Source organism: Panthera uncia, chromosome B1 (genome assembly GCF_023721935.1).
Source record: "Panthera uncia isolate 11264 chromosome B1, Puncia_PCG_1.0, whole genome shotgun sequence".
Classification (NCBI taxonomy): Eukaryota; Metazoa; Chordata; class Mammalia; order Carnivora; family Felidae; genus Panthera; species Panthera uncia.
The window spans coordinates 118,307,639-118,320,880 of record NC_064811.1 but is presented as its reverse complement, the minus strand read 5'-3'; the positions used below and the strand labels follow the sequence as shown (position 1 = coordinate 118,320,880).

Genomic DNA, 13,242 nt, shown 5'->3' with positions numbered 1-13,242 from the left:
GATATGGGGTCTTCGGGGAGCAATTGGGGTTACATGATGTCATAAGAAGGGGCCCTCATGATGGCATTAGTGCCCTTATAAGAGACACCAGAGAGCTTGCTCTTTCTCTTCATCATGCAAGGACACAATGAGAAGGCAGCTGTCTACAAGTCAGGAGGAGATCTCTCACAAGAATCTGACCATGCTGGCATCAACCAAAATTGTATTTTATGGCAGCCTGAGAAAACTAAAACAAAGAGTTACTGGACTTTGATAGAATTCTTAGAATAGATTTTCAAATCATTTTTTTTATTTCATCAACTGTATTTTCTTGTTGTAACCAGTAAGAATTAAATTCTAAAAGTTACCACGATTGCTGCAGCCACAGACATCGGTCTCTGTTCTTTAGGATAGGGTTTCAAGAATAAGTTGTCAAGAATAAGGCCTACTTCAAGAGATACCAAGTGAAAATTAGAAGAAGAAAAGAGGGTAAAGCTGATTACTATGTTTGAGAATGCTTAGTAAATCCAGGATAAATTAAATATAATATAATAGTTTATGTAACTGGTGGAGATAGCATTTGTCGGATTGCTTGCATCTATATAGAAGGGGCTGTGATAGTCTCTGTGGCTTATACTCATGAACTTCCAAATTATAATGTGAAGGTATTTTATATTTAGATGTAGTCCATACCAGAACTGCCGCTGGAAATAAAATTTCTGAAGGATTCTGGGGATTCTGAAGGGAGCTATGGGAAGAAGCTTTTCTGTCCTTCACAGTACCAAATGATGCCCTGGATGCAATTCAGAAAGCAAGGAACTCAGCACAGAAGTGCTTTGTAAGCACATCTTGGATCAGAACATTTCAGATTATATGTGGTACTTAATGGAAGAAGATGATGCTGCTTACAAGAAATAATTCTCTCAATATGTAAAGAAAGTAACTCCAGACATGGAAAAGATACACAAGAGGGTTCATGCTGCTATAGGAGAGAATACAGTCTTAGAACAAAGTTTAAAAGAAGAGATGAAATGATCCCCAAATGTCTCTTGCTCAGAACAAAGATCCCGTAGCCCAGAAGACCAATTGCCTCAGAGCTCAGGAGCAAGCTGGGAAGGACTAAACTAAAACCACAATTTTTATGAAGACTTTTCAGATAAGAATGATAAACAAATTGACAAACAACTAAAAATAAATTACACCATTTATATTTTGTTTTTAAGAAATGAATTTTAAAAAATCAGACGTGACCTTCCGATTTTTATTGTTCTTAGACCAACTTCAGCGCGTCTGATGACTTGTGAGGTGGCCTTGAGCCTGTTGCTTAACCTCTTTGGGTATCAGTTTCTATGAAATGAATTAGATGGTATTTATTCACTGGTCTAAACATTCTCTGACATTATTCAATCCTAACAGTGACTTATGAGGAGTTTATCTGAGAAAAAAGGAGAAAATAGCTGCCTCCGAGGTTATTTAAAACTGGTGAAACTTTTATTGGGAACACATACATCAATATAGTTCTCAAAAATTTCCAAAACGTTATATAGCAATTGCTCTTGAATTGAAAATTTTACTCCTGTGACCTTTAATTTTTACTGTTTTTCTATTTCCTGCCAAAACCCATTTTTTTCTTATATGGATTCTTTTCTTAGAGAAGTGATAAGGACCTTTTAATTACTAGTAGGTAACCTGTCTTATAATCGAAATCTTAGAATAATCTTTAAAAGGGTTATATTTGGAGAAACAGTGCTTTCTCATGTACTTTATGTTGAAAAACTGGTGCAGGACATTTGATCTATTCAAATATATCTTCAGAATCTATTTAGCATGAGTAAAAGCAGTATACTGAGTATTCTGTTTCCTTGTAGCAGCGTCTTAAACTTTGATTTAATCATTTTTCTTCTTTTTAACAAAAAAAAATCCGTAGGAATCTTTATTGTTCTGTCTAGAATTCTTTACTGGTGAATCAGTCACATCTTGACCTCTAAAATAATTACCAGATGATTTAGGAAGGCAGTGTTAAGACTATATAGCAGAACAATATAAAGTCAGAAAATGAGAAATTTCAGGTCTTTATAATATTTTAAAATTAGTGCTGCCCTAGCTAAATTGAGTTTCCTTATTGTGGCAGTAATCATTACTCATTGTGACCACAAGAAGTGCTGGATTCCCAGGTCATCCTTCATCCACGTGGTCACCCATCATTTTACCTGTCTGTCTACTCCCTACTCTGGTCCTAGTGCCCTCTGCTCCCCAAATCTCCTCCAATACCTTAAGTCCCTCCTCAACCACATCCCCATTCTCAGTTAGTTCTCTTTATTTAACTGGAAGCTGGGTATCTATCTCTTGCAGCCCTGCCAAGTGGTGTAGGATGAACATCTTCTGAAAATGCTCCTAATTTGAGGCTTATGCCCTCAGACACACCTTTGGATTCCCTGCCTTACCAGGGTTATGGGAAGATGCCATTCCCCTCATTTCATGAAGATTTTCACTCGCAATGCACTGTCTCTCTTCAATAAAACCCCTCTCATGCATCCTGTGATTTAATAGCCATGTAAATCATCTTTTCAGTTCATGGGCCTTTCAGACTTTTCTCTACTTCAGCAACCCACTCCTGGGGTCATCCCCCAGATCTTGTCACTAATCCTACCCCTCCAGAGTCTACATTTTAAGTACTCTATTTTTGGATTTCCATCTCATATCGTGAGGAAGGAGCTGTGCTCTTTGCTGTGCTCCTTGCTCTTTGACTGTACCAAGTCATTGATCCTAAAGTCATATCTTTAACCCTTCATAACCTCCCTTCCCCATATCCACTCTTCTTTTCTTATCCAGTTGTGGTTCCATGATCCATTACTTAGGAATCAGAGAACAATTCCCTCATATATATCCTCATCTCCTGGGCCCCTCTTCAGTTACTATACTCCCTGGGAAAAATAGATAAGTGTACATAGAGGATAGAAGATAGATAGATAGATAGATAGATAGATAGATAGAAGAAAAGAATAGCCACAACAGCAAAAACACTGGTTAAATTCCTCACTTTGTTCACCTAATCCATGCATGCATCCTTCCAGCTGAGTGAACTGAGATAACTTGATTTCCATGTTTATAGGTTTCTTTTGGGTTCATAATTCTTCAGTACTGTTCTGTAGTCCTATATTTCCCTGGTCCGTTTGCTCTCCCACACTCCTGGACGGTTATTTTACATCTCTTTCTTCCCAGAAATCTCCCCTCTTCCTAATTCACAGCTGATTTTATCTGGTTTCTGTTTCACTGAGAAAAGGAATTTGGTAATTTCCCATGCTGTATTTACTAACCTACCAGGATCCACTCTGCCTGCCTTGCCACTATTACAGATGAACTCTGCTTCATGTCTAAAGTCAACTCTTCCACTAGCCTTTTAGATTCCATCTCTTCTCATCTATCTAAGAATATTATCCCCTCTTACTCTTGTGTCACACATTATTTCCTCTCTACTAGATCATGTCTGTTAACATGAAAAATGCTACCCAATCTCCCATATCTTCTAAACAATGCTCTATTTCCGTACTCTTCTTTGTAGAAGAACCATTTCAAGAGCTGTCTCCACTTTGCCTCCTCTGATTGTCTTTTGAATCCATTTTCATCAGGCTTTCATCCTATTACTTTTCCTAAACAGTTCTTGTCATGATCAGGAATAAATTGCCTCCATGTTGCTAAATCCAATTGAAAGTTCTCAATGTTCCTGTCTTTGGCACATCTGTACACTGGATCATTATCTCCTTAAAACACATTCTTTAGAAGGTATCTGAGATACTAGACTTTTTTTGTCTTCCTATCAATGGGAAGCTGGCAACTTCTCTGTTTCTTTTGCACATTATTCCTCATCACACCAACCTCTAAACTGTGAGATGTCCTACATCTGAGTCTAGATACAGAGTTTTCACTCTTCATTCATTCACTCACTTCCACTCAGTCTCAAAGCTTTTGATATCATCTATATTCTGATGATCCCTGTATTTTTTTTCTCTATCCTTGACTGATCCCTTGAACTCCAGACTCTCACATCCAACCACCTGATATCTTTATTCGCCCTTTAAATTAATGTCTCACACTTAAAATGTTCAAAACTGAACTCTCCCTTCCTGTCTGCCTCCTTCCTTCCCCTAAAATCCTATGTATCCTCACAGTCTACCCATATCAAGAAATTGCAATTCCACCCTTCTCATTGTTCATGCTATAGTCTCTGTAGTCTCTGATTCCTCTTTCTCTTACTATCTATAGCCAACCAATCACAATATCTAGTTTGTCTCCCTTCAGAATAAAAATAGAATCTGACATGTCTTGACTTCATCCTAATTTCTTCTAACCCATTTTGGTGCTTCTCTCTTTGCTTCCCTGCAGTCTGTTCTCTGCACTGCAGCCCAGATTCTCATTTTAAAACTTATGTGTCAGCTTAGAATCTTCTTTCAGTCTTCCATCTCACTCACGAGGCAAATATTTTTAGAGTGTCCTATGGAGTTCTAGATGATTCACCATTGCTTGTGGTAGGCAGACTGCGAAGATGTCCCCTGAGATTCCCAGCTCCCTGGTGTACATGCCATGCATGATACTTTCCCACTGAATGTGGGTGGGGCCTGTGAATATGATGGGATAGTTACTTCCCTTATTAGGTTACCCCATGTGCCAAAGGTGATGGGATAACCACTAGTCATTATACTAGGTAGCTGGGATAACCTTGTATAAGTTACCATCTTAGCATACTAGGAAGAGAAACTCTCCTGCTGACTTTGAAAAAGCAAACTGCCCTCTTATGAATTGCCTATGGAGAGGGCCACATAGTAAGAATGGGAGGGTGATCTCAAGGCATGGAGTGTCAGTAGCAAGAAACTAGCTGATAATTGGCAAGAAAAAGGGGACCTCAGTCATTCAGGCACAAGGAAATAAATTCTACCAACAACCTGAATGAGCTAGGAAGTGGATTCTTTCCTAGAGCTTCCATGAGGCAGGAGAATTGAGTGCATCCTACGTGATGATTTCATTCTTGTGAGACCCTGAGCTGAGGACATGATCCATACTTCTGATCTTTACACTGTGAGTTTGTGGTCATTCGTTGGGCAGAAATGTAAAAAGAATGAATGCCTCTCTTACTTAGTCTTCTTGTACGCTCTTTCTACCCTACCCAGCTTTAGCCATAATGGTTCTTTCTCCTCCTTGAATATGGGGACCAGGTTCCAAGGCTTTTGGACCATCTGTTTCTTCTGCCTGAAAAGATTTTCCCAAAGAAAGATATGTGACTTACTTCCTTACTGCCTTTAGGTGTTTGTTAAAATGGCATTGTATTAGAGAGTTCTTTTCTAACCACTGAGTATAAAGTAGCAGCCCCAACCCGATGCTCATCCACCTTCTTTCCCTGCTTAATTTTTCTCCATGGAATTTATCATATTCTAATGTATCATTTATTTGTTTATTTGTTGAGTTCAAATTCAATGAGAGCAGGGATTTTGGTTTTGTTTTCTGTTGCAACAATCCTTGTGCGTGGAATAGTGCTTACAACATAGTAGGTCCTTAATAAAAGTTTGTAAATGAATTCATATTTTCTGGTTTTTGAACTTATTTTTAAAGGATTTTTGGTTTAAAATGTTGTCATATTAAAGGAGAAAAAATATTTTTAAAACCACAAGATTTTATAGCTTAATAAAAGAATGTAATGCAGATACAAATGCAATTAAGCATAAAAATATAGACACTAAGAATTGCTTGGTTTCAGAGTGCATGCCCCATGGTGCAATTTAAAGCTTAGTGAATTTCTTACTACATAGGTTTGAAAAACATTATAGTCTAAAATTATGTTTATACACTGTAAAACTTTGACCATATACTGTATAACTTTTTTAATTCTAGCTTTAAAAAAAAATCTCTTAGCACTGTTTCCTACCATTAAGGAACTGTCATAAACTACAAAGCACAACACAGATAAAAATATACATAATTCAAAATTTGAGTATTAAGTACTGACCCATCACTAGTATTTATTGCTAATTATTTAATAATTGCCTCCTTTAATTCCCCATGCCTACTATTTTTGGAATGTTTTCAGAATGTCTTAGAATATTTTGATTGGTTTAGTGACATTTGCAAACCATTCTTGTGAAGAGTTTCTGTTCCAGGAGCATGTCCATTTTGAGTAAGAAAAAAATGGTCTTAAAAATGTATGTATGTATAATCTTTGCTTTCAAATAATGTCTGAAGCAATCTATGCATGACCTCATATGGTTACTTTCTCCCTGATATTTCCTTTCTCTTCTAATGATCTCTGCTTAGGAGGTGCTCTTTTCCTCTCAATCTTCTTTCTTTCTCTTACTCAAAATAAAAATTCAAACAAATAAATGTAATAAAATAAGTTGACACAACAAAAAGCCTTAGCAATAGTTTCTCTTTTGTAGGTCTAAATGTGAGTAATTTTAGTTGGTAGGTTCATCCCATGAATGGGAATCATTGGTTTGGGAAACTCACTGAACTTCCTGCATGAACACCTTCCTCTCTAGTCTGATGAAATGTTCCCCATGGTTCATGTGGATTTTTTCTCTCACATATGACATTTCTATGTCAGCATATATTTTGAAAGTATAGAGCATGGGATAAATTGACACTTTGACTTTGCTGTTTCAAGTCAGTATTGCTAGAAATTGGAAGATTTGGTTCACATAGAATAGGATAACCTTTTAATGATTTGGATTCTCTATTCCCAGACTGAATGGCTGTTTTTATTTGCTGTTAATTTATTATCAGAGAAAATGGCTGTGTCCTTTCTAATTTATCGTATTTTATAAATTAACACACAGTAAAATTGACTTTTTATTGTTATATGGTTCTATCTATTAACACGTGTGGATTCTTGTAAACACCACCACAGTCAAGAAACAGAACTGTTTTCACCACGGTGAATCTCTCTCCTACTTCCCTGTTAATTCACACCTCCACCCACCCTAACCCCTCTGACCACAATGTATGTTCTCTATTACCATAGCTTTTTCATTTCCAGGACATATAAATTGAATCATAGAGTATGTATCTTTTTGAGACTGGCTTCATTCACCCAGTCCAATGCCTTTGAAATTCATCCAAGCTATGTGTATCAACAGTTTTGGTTTTGGTTTTGGTTTTGGTTTTTAATTACTAAGCGGGATTCCACTATATGGTTGTAAGATAGTTTGTGTAACCATTCACATTAAAGGATATTTTGGTTGTTTCTAATTTGGAATGATTATGAGAGGGCCTTGTAAAATATTCATGTGTAGGTTTTTCTGTGACCCTAAATTTTCATTTCTCTAGGGTAAATATGATTGGAATTTCTGGGTCATATGGTAAGTGTATATTGAGTTGTATAAACACCCAAGATGCTTTTTTTTTCCCACCAGCAGCGTATGAGAGTTTCAGTGGTTCTGCATCCTCATCAGCCATCCTAAGGCATATAGTGACATCCCATAATGCTTTTAATTTTCACTTCCCTGTTTACCAATGACACCGAATGATTTTCCATGGCTTATTTGATATCTGAATATCCTCTTTTGAAACATGTTGGTTCAACTTTGCCCATTTATTAATTAGGTTGTTCCTTTTTTTGCTGCTGAGTTTTGAGGACTCTTTATGGGCTTTGGAAGCAAATTCTTTGTTAGATACATAATATGCAATTATTTTCTTCTAGTCAAATGCTTGTCTTTTCATTCACATAACAATATCTTTCACAGAGCAAAAGTTTTCAATTTTGATGAGGTTCAAATTACTGATTTTTTTCCTTTTTAGATTTTGCTTTTGTCATATTTAAGAACACTTGACTAAACCCAATTCATGAAGATTTTTTTCTTATATCTATATCTATATCTATATAAAACGTTTTAGACATTCAGGTCTGTGAAGCATTCTAACTTTTGTTTCAGTTGTGAAGTCAAGACAAAGGTTCATTTTTTTTCCCAAATGGATGTCTAATTATTTCAATACCATTTGTTGAAAGGACTAGTCTTTTTTATTTAATTGACCATACCTTTGTCAAAAAATAATTGATCATGTTGCCTCTGTATTGTTTCATTTATAAATATATTTTCCCTTTCACCAACACCACATAGTTTTGATTACTGTATATTTACAATAAGTCTTAAAATCAGTAAATGCAAATCCTCCATTTTTGTTCTTCTTTCTTAAAATTACTCTGGCTGTTCTATTTATTTGCCCTGACTTATAACTTCTTGAATTAGCTTATCATTATCTACAAAAGATCTTGTTGGGATTTTGATTAGTATTTTATTAAATGTATAGATCAATTTGGGGAGAACTGGCATCTCTATAAAGTTGAGTCTGAATACATGAACACTATCTGTCTTGCCATTAATTTAGAACTTCTTTAATTTCTTCCATCCGCATTTGTAATTTTCAGTATATAAATCTTATACATCTTTGCACTTAGGCATTTTGTTTGTATCTACCATAAATGATAATTTTTTTTATGTCAGTTTCCATTTGTTCATTGCTAGATGTTTGTGAGCTGAACTTACGTCCTGTGAAACCTCATATAGTAGTTTCAATATCACTCACATTTTCAAAGCTTTTGTTGTATCATTAAGACCTGTCCTTCATCTTTGTCACTCAGTTGACAGTCTGAGACCTGGGGGGTAGTCGAGTCCATAAATTATTTCTCAAAGTCTCTGATATTCTATTTAGATTCACGCGTGCACAGCTTGAGGTGAGGCCAGGTATTTATGAACAATATTAAGAAGTCCCTTTCCTGGCCTCCTTCCTCTTCACACTATCCCTGGCACGTTCCTGTTTCCTGTGGCTTCCCGTTTGATCCTCCAGCCAGAAAGCTGGGGTTTTATTTATTTATTTATTTTTATTTCTGCTATGCAACTGCACCCTCTTCAGGGACCAAGAAGCAGAAGAACAGAGAGAGATAAAAAGTAAAGGGATTCACCCTACACCCTTATGATGTCAACTGCAATCAGAGAGGAGACTTTCCTTCCTTCATAGTATTCAGCCTCCTGCAATTCCTCTTTGCTGTCACTTTTACTGCTGCCCCCACTGGATTACTTGGGGGCTGGGATGTGAGAAAGTGGAAAAAATAAAAATGAAAACCATTCTTCTGAGTGTTGGGAAACCCATTTTATATTCCTTGTGCCAGAATTTGAGGCCTTCTCCTGGAGTTCTCTCTGTTTGCACCATTGACCACCTCTAGGCTTAGGGCTCTGTTGAGTCCAGATCAGGAGCTACCAGAAAGGGGGAAATGGTAAACTCACTGCTGGCTCAGTGGTATTTAAAATTCTGATCTACCCCAATATTCCTGGTGCTATTTACTTTGAGTCTTCAAACAGCTACTCTGTCCATCTGTCCAGGTTTTATAGCTGCATTCGGTGGATGCAGGAGGGTAGAGTGTACTTACTCCCTCTTACCTACAACTCATTATGTACCAGTGGGCAGCTCTTGATATCCTATTATTTTTAATATACGTTTGGTTGCCTATGAATCCTGACAAATTCATTTACAAGATGCCGATCTTGTTTTCTCACCTTGTTTGCAGGATATGTCTTAAGTTTAAAGATGTATTTTATACTTCACCTTTACATTGAATCAACAAGTTTCCAAACATAACTTATCATATATTTTTTTAATAAAGTCATGAAGAGGGAAAGATATGCTTTAACTTATTTCTATTAGGATAATTACTTATATTTGAATAGTACTATTTTTAGCAGTAAAGAAGATGCTATGAGCCAATGAGTCTGAAAATTGAAGAAATGTATTTGTGATGTACTCTTGAAGCTTTGTGGCCCAGACTGTACAATATAGTAGTCACTGCCATACATTAAAGCAGTTTTGTACTTACACTTAAGATCTTTTGTTTTTGGTCACATAAATCTTGTGAGATAAGTAGGATGGCTTACTATCTTCATATTGTATAGCTGGGGACATCTTTATAGATGCTATGTTGCTTGCTCATGGTCACATAGCTGTTTACTGTAAAGTAACCAAGGACTTTGTTACTCAAAGTTCACTGCACTGCTCACTAAACCATACTCTGTTATTTAATGGTGTGTGATGGTATAGATAAGTTTGAACCAAAAACACCAAGTTCCCCAAAACCCTTGACAAGTACTGATATAAGGCCTTTAAAGACAGGCTATACTGCAGTCTCTCTGGGCAGGCATTAGACAATGTCTCAGGACCTTTAATAGAGGAAAGAAATAATATGGTGACATTTAATAATAGAGGAAAGAGAATAATATGTACTTTAATAAGAAAGCCTGACAGGAATGCCTGGGTGGCTCAGTTGGTTAAGGGTCTGACTCTTAATTTCAACCTAGGTCATGATCTCACAGTTGGTGAGTTCAAGTCCCACATGGGGCTCCATGCTGATAGTGCAAAGCCTGCTTGGGATTCTCTCTATTCCTCTCTCTCTGCCCTTATCCCACTCATGCTTGTGCTTGCTCTCTCTCGCTCTCGCTCTCTCTCTCTCTCAAAATAAATAAATAAAAACTTAAAAAAATAAAATGAAAAAAGAAGAAAACTTGGGACACCTGGGTGGCTCAGTTGGTTGAGTTGCCGACTTTGGCTCAGGTCATGATCTCACAGCTCGTGGGTTCAAGCCCCACATCGGGCTCTGTGCTGACAGCTCAGAGCCTGGAGCCTGCTTTGGATTCTGTGTCTCCCTCTCTCTCTGCCCCTCCCCTGCTCACACTCTGTCTCTGTCTGTCTCTCTCTCTCAAAAATAAACATTAAAAAAAATTTAAAAAACAAAAAAAAGAAGAAAACTTGACATGGATGGAATGCAAGAGAAGGCTCATGGAAGGTGAAAGTAGGTTCTTCCAGCGTAATGAAACAGAGGTGAAAAAACTGCTTGGGATGTTACCGTTGTGAAGGGACGTGTGTAAGAGACATTCTAGAGGACTAGTCAGCAGGGCTTAATGACTTATTAGAAGGTAGAGGCAAGACACAGGTAGAGATGGAATATTCTATGGCATATTTTTCTTTGGAAATGATGTGCTCTTGACATGTGTGAGTTGGAGTTTGAGGAACAGTTTAGTTTCAAGCTTACAGAATGTAAAATATCAGGACAAAAGGAATTTGGAGTTCTAGACCAGGTTAAAGAAATTCTATCCCTGATGAAAGAAGTTAGAGTAGGGAATGTAGAATTATGATAGATCCTCAGACACGGGATACTTGAATTGTAATTATGGATGGAATTTCTGAAGTCGAGCTTTATAATGAGAAAACCAGGGACCAAAACTTGGAGCATATAAGCTATAATGTTAAGAACTACTGAAAGTTTTATTTAAGTAATAGTTTGAAAGTATTTTATGGCTTCTGACATTTATGAATTTCAGCCAGAATAGAGGTGTGCTTAGTTATACATACTTAAATAGAACTCTCACTTCTTTCAGCCCTGAGTAAATCTAGCATCGCCGGATGCACCAGAAAGATCTTCAGGATGCCCTCACTCACTAACTCTATTTGTTTACCTTTGTTTATTTTATTGTCTGGGTGAAATTTGTATTTCTCGGGTCCATGTCTAGACAGTTTAAATGCAAGGCACGTCTCACAGCTGAAGATCCTGTGCATAGCACAGGGCTACTTTATATTCACAAAAACTGGCAGTGCTAATGATGGTTTCTCCCTAGATGTTTACAGAGTCATTTGTTGGTTTGCATCTCTGTGGCATTTCCAAAACAGAGGAGTTATTTATATGCTGCTGTTTAACATTTCCAGAGTTTCTTTTTTTCTCTTTTTCTTTTTCGTTTCGCTCTAGTAAGGATAGTGTAGTAGGTGGTGAAGAAGTCTAGAGGAAGAGTCATTAAATTTTCTTTTGTTAGAAGACTGTTTTATACTCCCTTTCATTCAGTCCTCTAAAAGTGTATGTTTCTGCATGTGATTGAATATTTCATTAGAAAGCATTAGGGGAGGTATTTTAAAGGCAGATTTTAAAGAACCTTAACCAGTAATCTACTCTGCGTGCTGAAAATCTGAGTGAGAAAGGAATGTAGACTTGTATTGCTGAAAATCTTGTTTGCCTTCCATCTTGTTGGCATGGTTAAATATTAGTGCACAGAAGCCTCCCCCCCACAAATCTTATTTGTAGAGGATACATTCCAAGACCCCCAATGGAAAATGTGGATAGTACCAAACCCTATATATACTATGTTTTTTTCCTATACATACCTACCTGTGGAAAAGTTTAACTTATAAGTTAGACACAGGAAAAGATTAACAAGAACAATAATAAAACAGAACAATTATAATAATATATTGTAATAATCATTACGTGAATGTGGTCCCTGTCTCACAGAATATCTTACCCTTCTTCTTGTGATGATGTGAGTTGATAAAATGCCTACATGATAAGATGAAGTGAGGTGAATGACAGAGGTATTGTGACCCAGGCTACTGTTGATTTTCTGATGATATGTCAGAAAGAAGAACATCTGTTTCGGGACCACAGTTGATGATGGGCAACCAAAACCTCAGAAGGCGAAGCTGTGAAAAGTGAAACCAAGGATAAGAGGGACTACTATATTTGCTGAATTTAACTAGGAACTTTGATGTTGTGATCAAAATACTTTATCGGCCATGAACTATTCATCTTTTACTTCTCTTACAGCTTTCAGCATTAAACAGTGGTAATGACCTGTCAAGTGACTGAAATGGCAGTTTTTTGTTGTTGTTGTTCATGTAGATTGAGATAGTTATTTATTACTGCAGCCTGTGCTTATTGCCATATAAATTGCTAGGAAAGTGTGTAAAGATCACTTTTGTTTCTTAGCTCAGTCAAATTTGTATCCTTGTAAAAATGCCTAGATGCTGTGCTGTAAATGCAGTAAAATATGTATGTATGCATTGGATATTATAAGAAAAACTAGCCCTTTTATTCGACTCCAAGCGTTAAGGTATTTGCCAGGTTTCTCATGACTTTGGCTTCTTTGGTTTGTTTTGGGGGAAGGTAGTATGGGAAGGTGAGAACTGAGGGGAGGCTAGAATGTACCTGATATTTTCCCCAAGGCTGTATCAGCCCGTGATGGCCTATGGTGCCTATGATAGAATCATATGATGCAATCACAGGAGTGACCAGAGCACTGGGCTTGAGTGCTGGTATTAGAGAATAGCTATTAGAGACCAACTCTTTGTTTTGCAGCGAAGAAAACTGAAATCCAGAGAGCTGAAGTGATATCTCATTGGTCACATAGCTAGTTAGCAGTTGAACTGCAAGTAACACTTGGATTTCTTGGTTCCTACCCCAGA

At 37.0% G+C, this 13,242-nt stretch overlaps 1 protein-coding gene across 9 annotated transcripts in view; it reads left to right on the top strand.

Annotated features, from left to right (window-relative positions):
- INPP4B (inositol polyphosphate-4-phosphatase type II B) overlaps positions 1-13,242 on the top strand; it is a 755,730-nt gene that overhangs the window by 523,342 nt on the left and 219,146 nt on the right. The window lies entirely within an intron of this gene.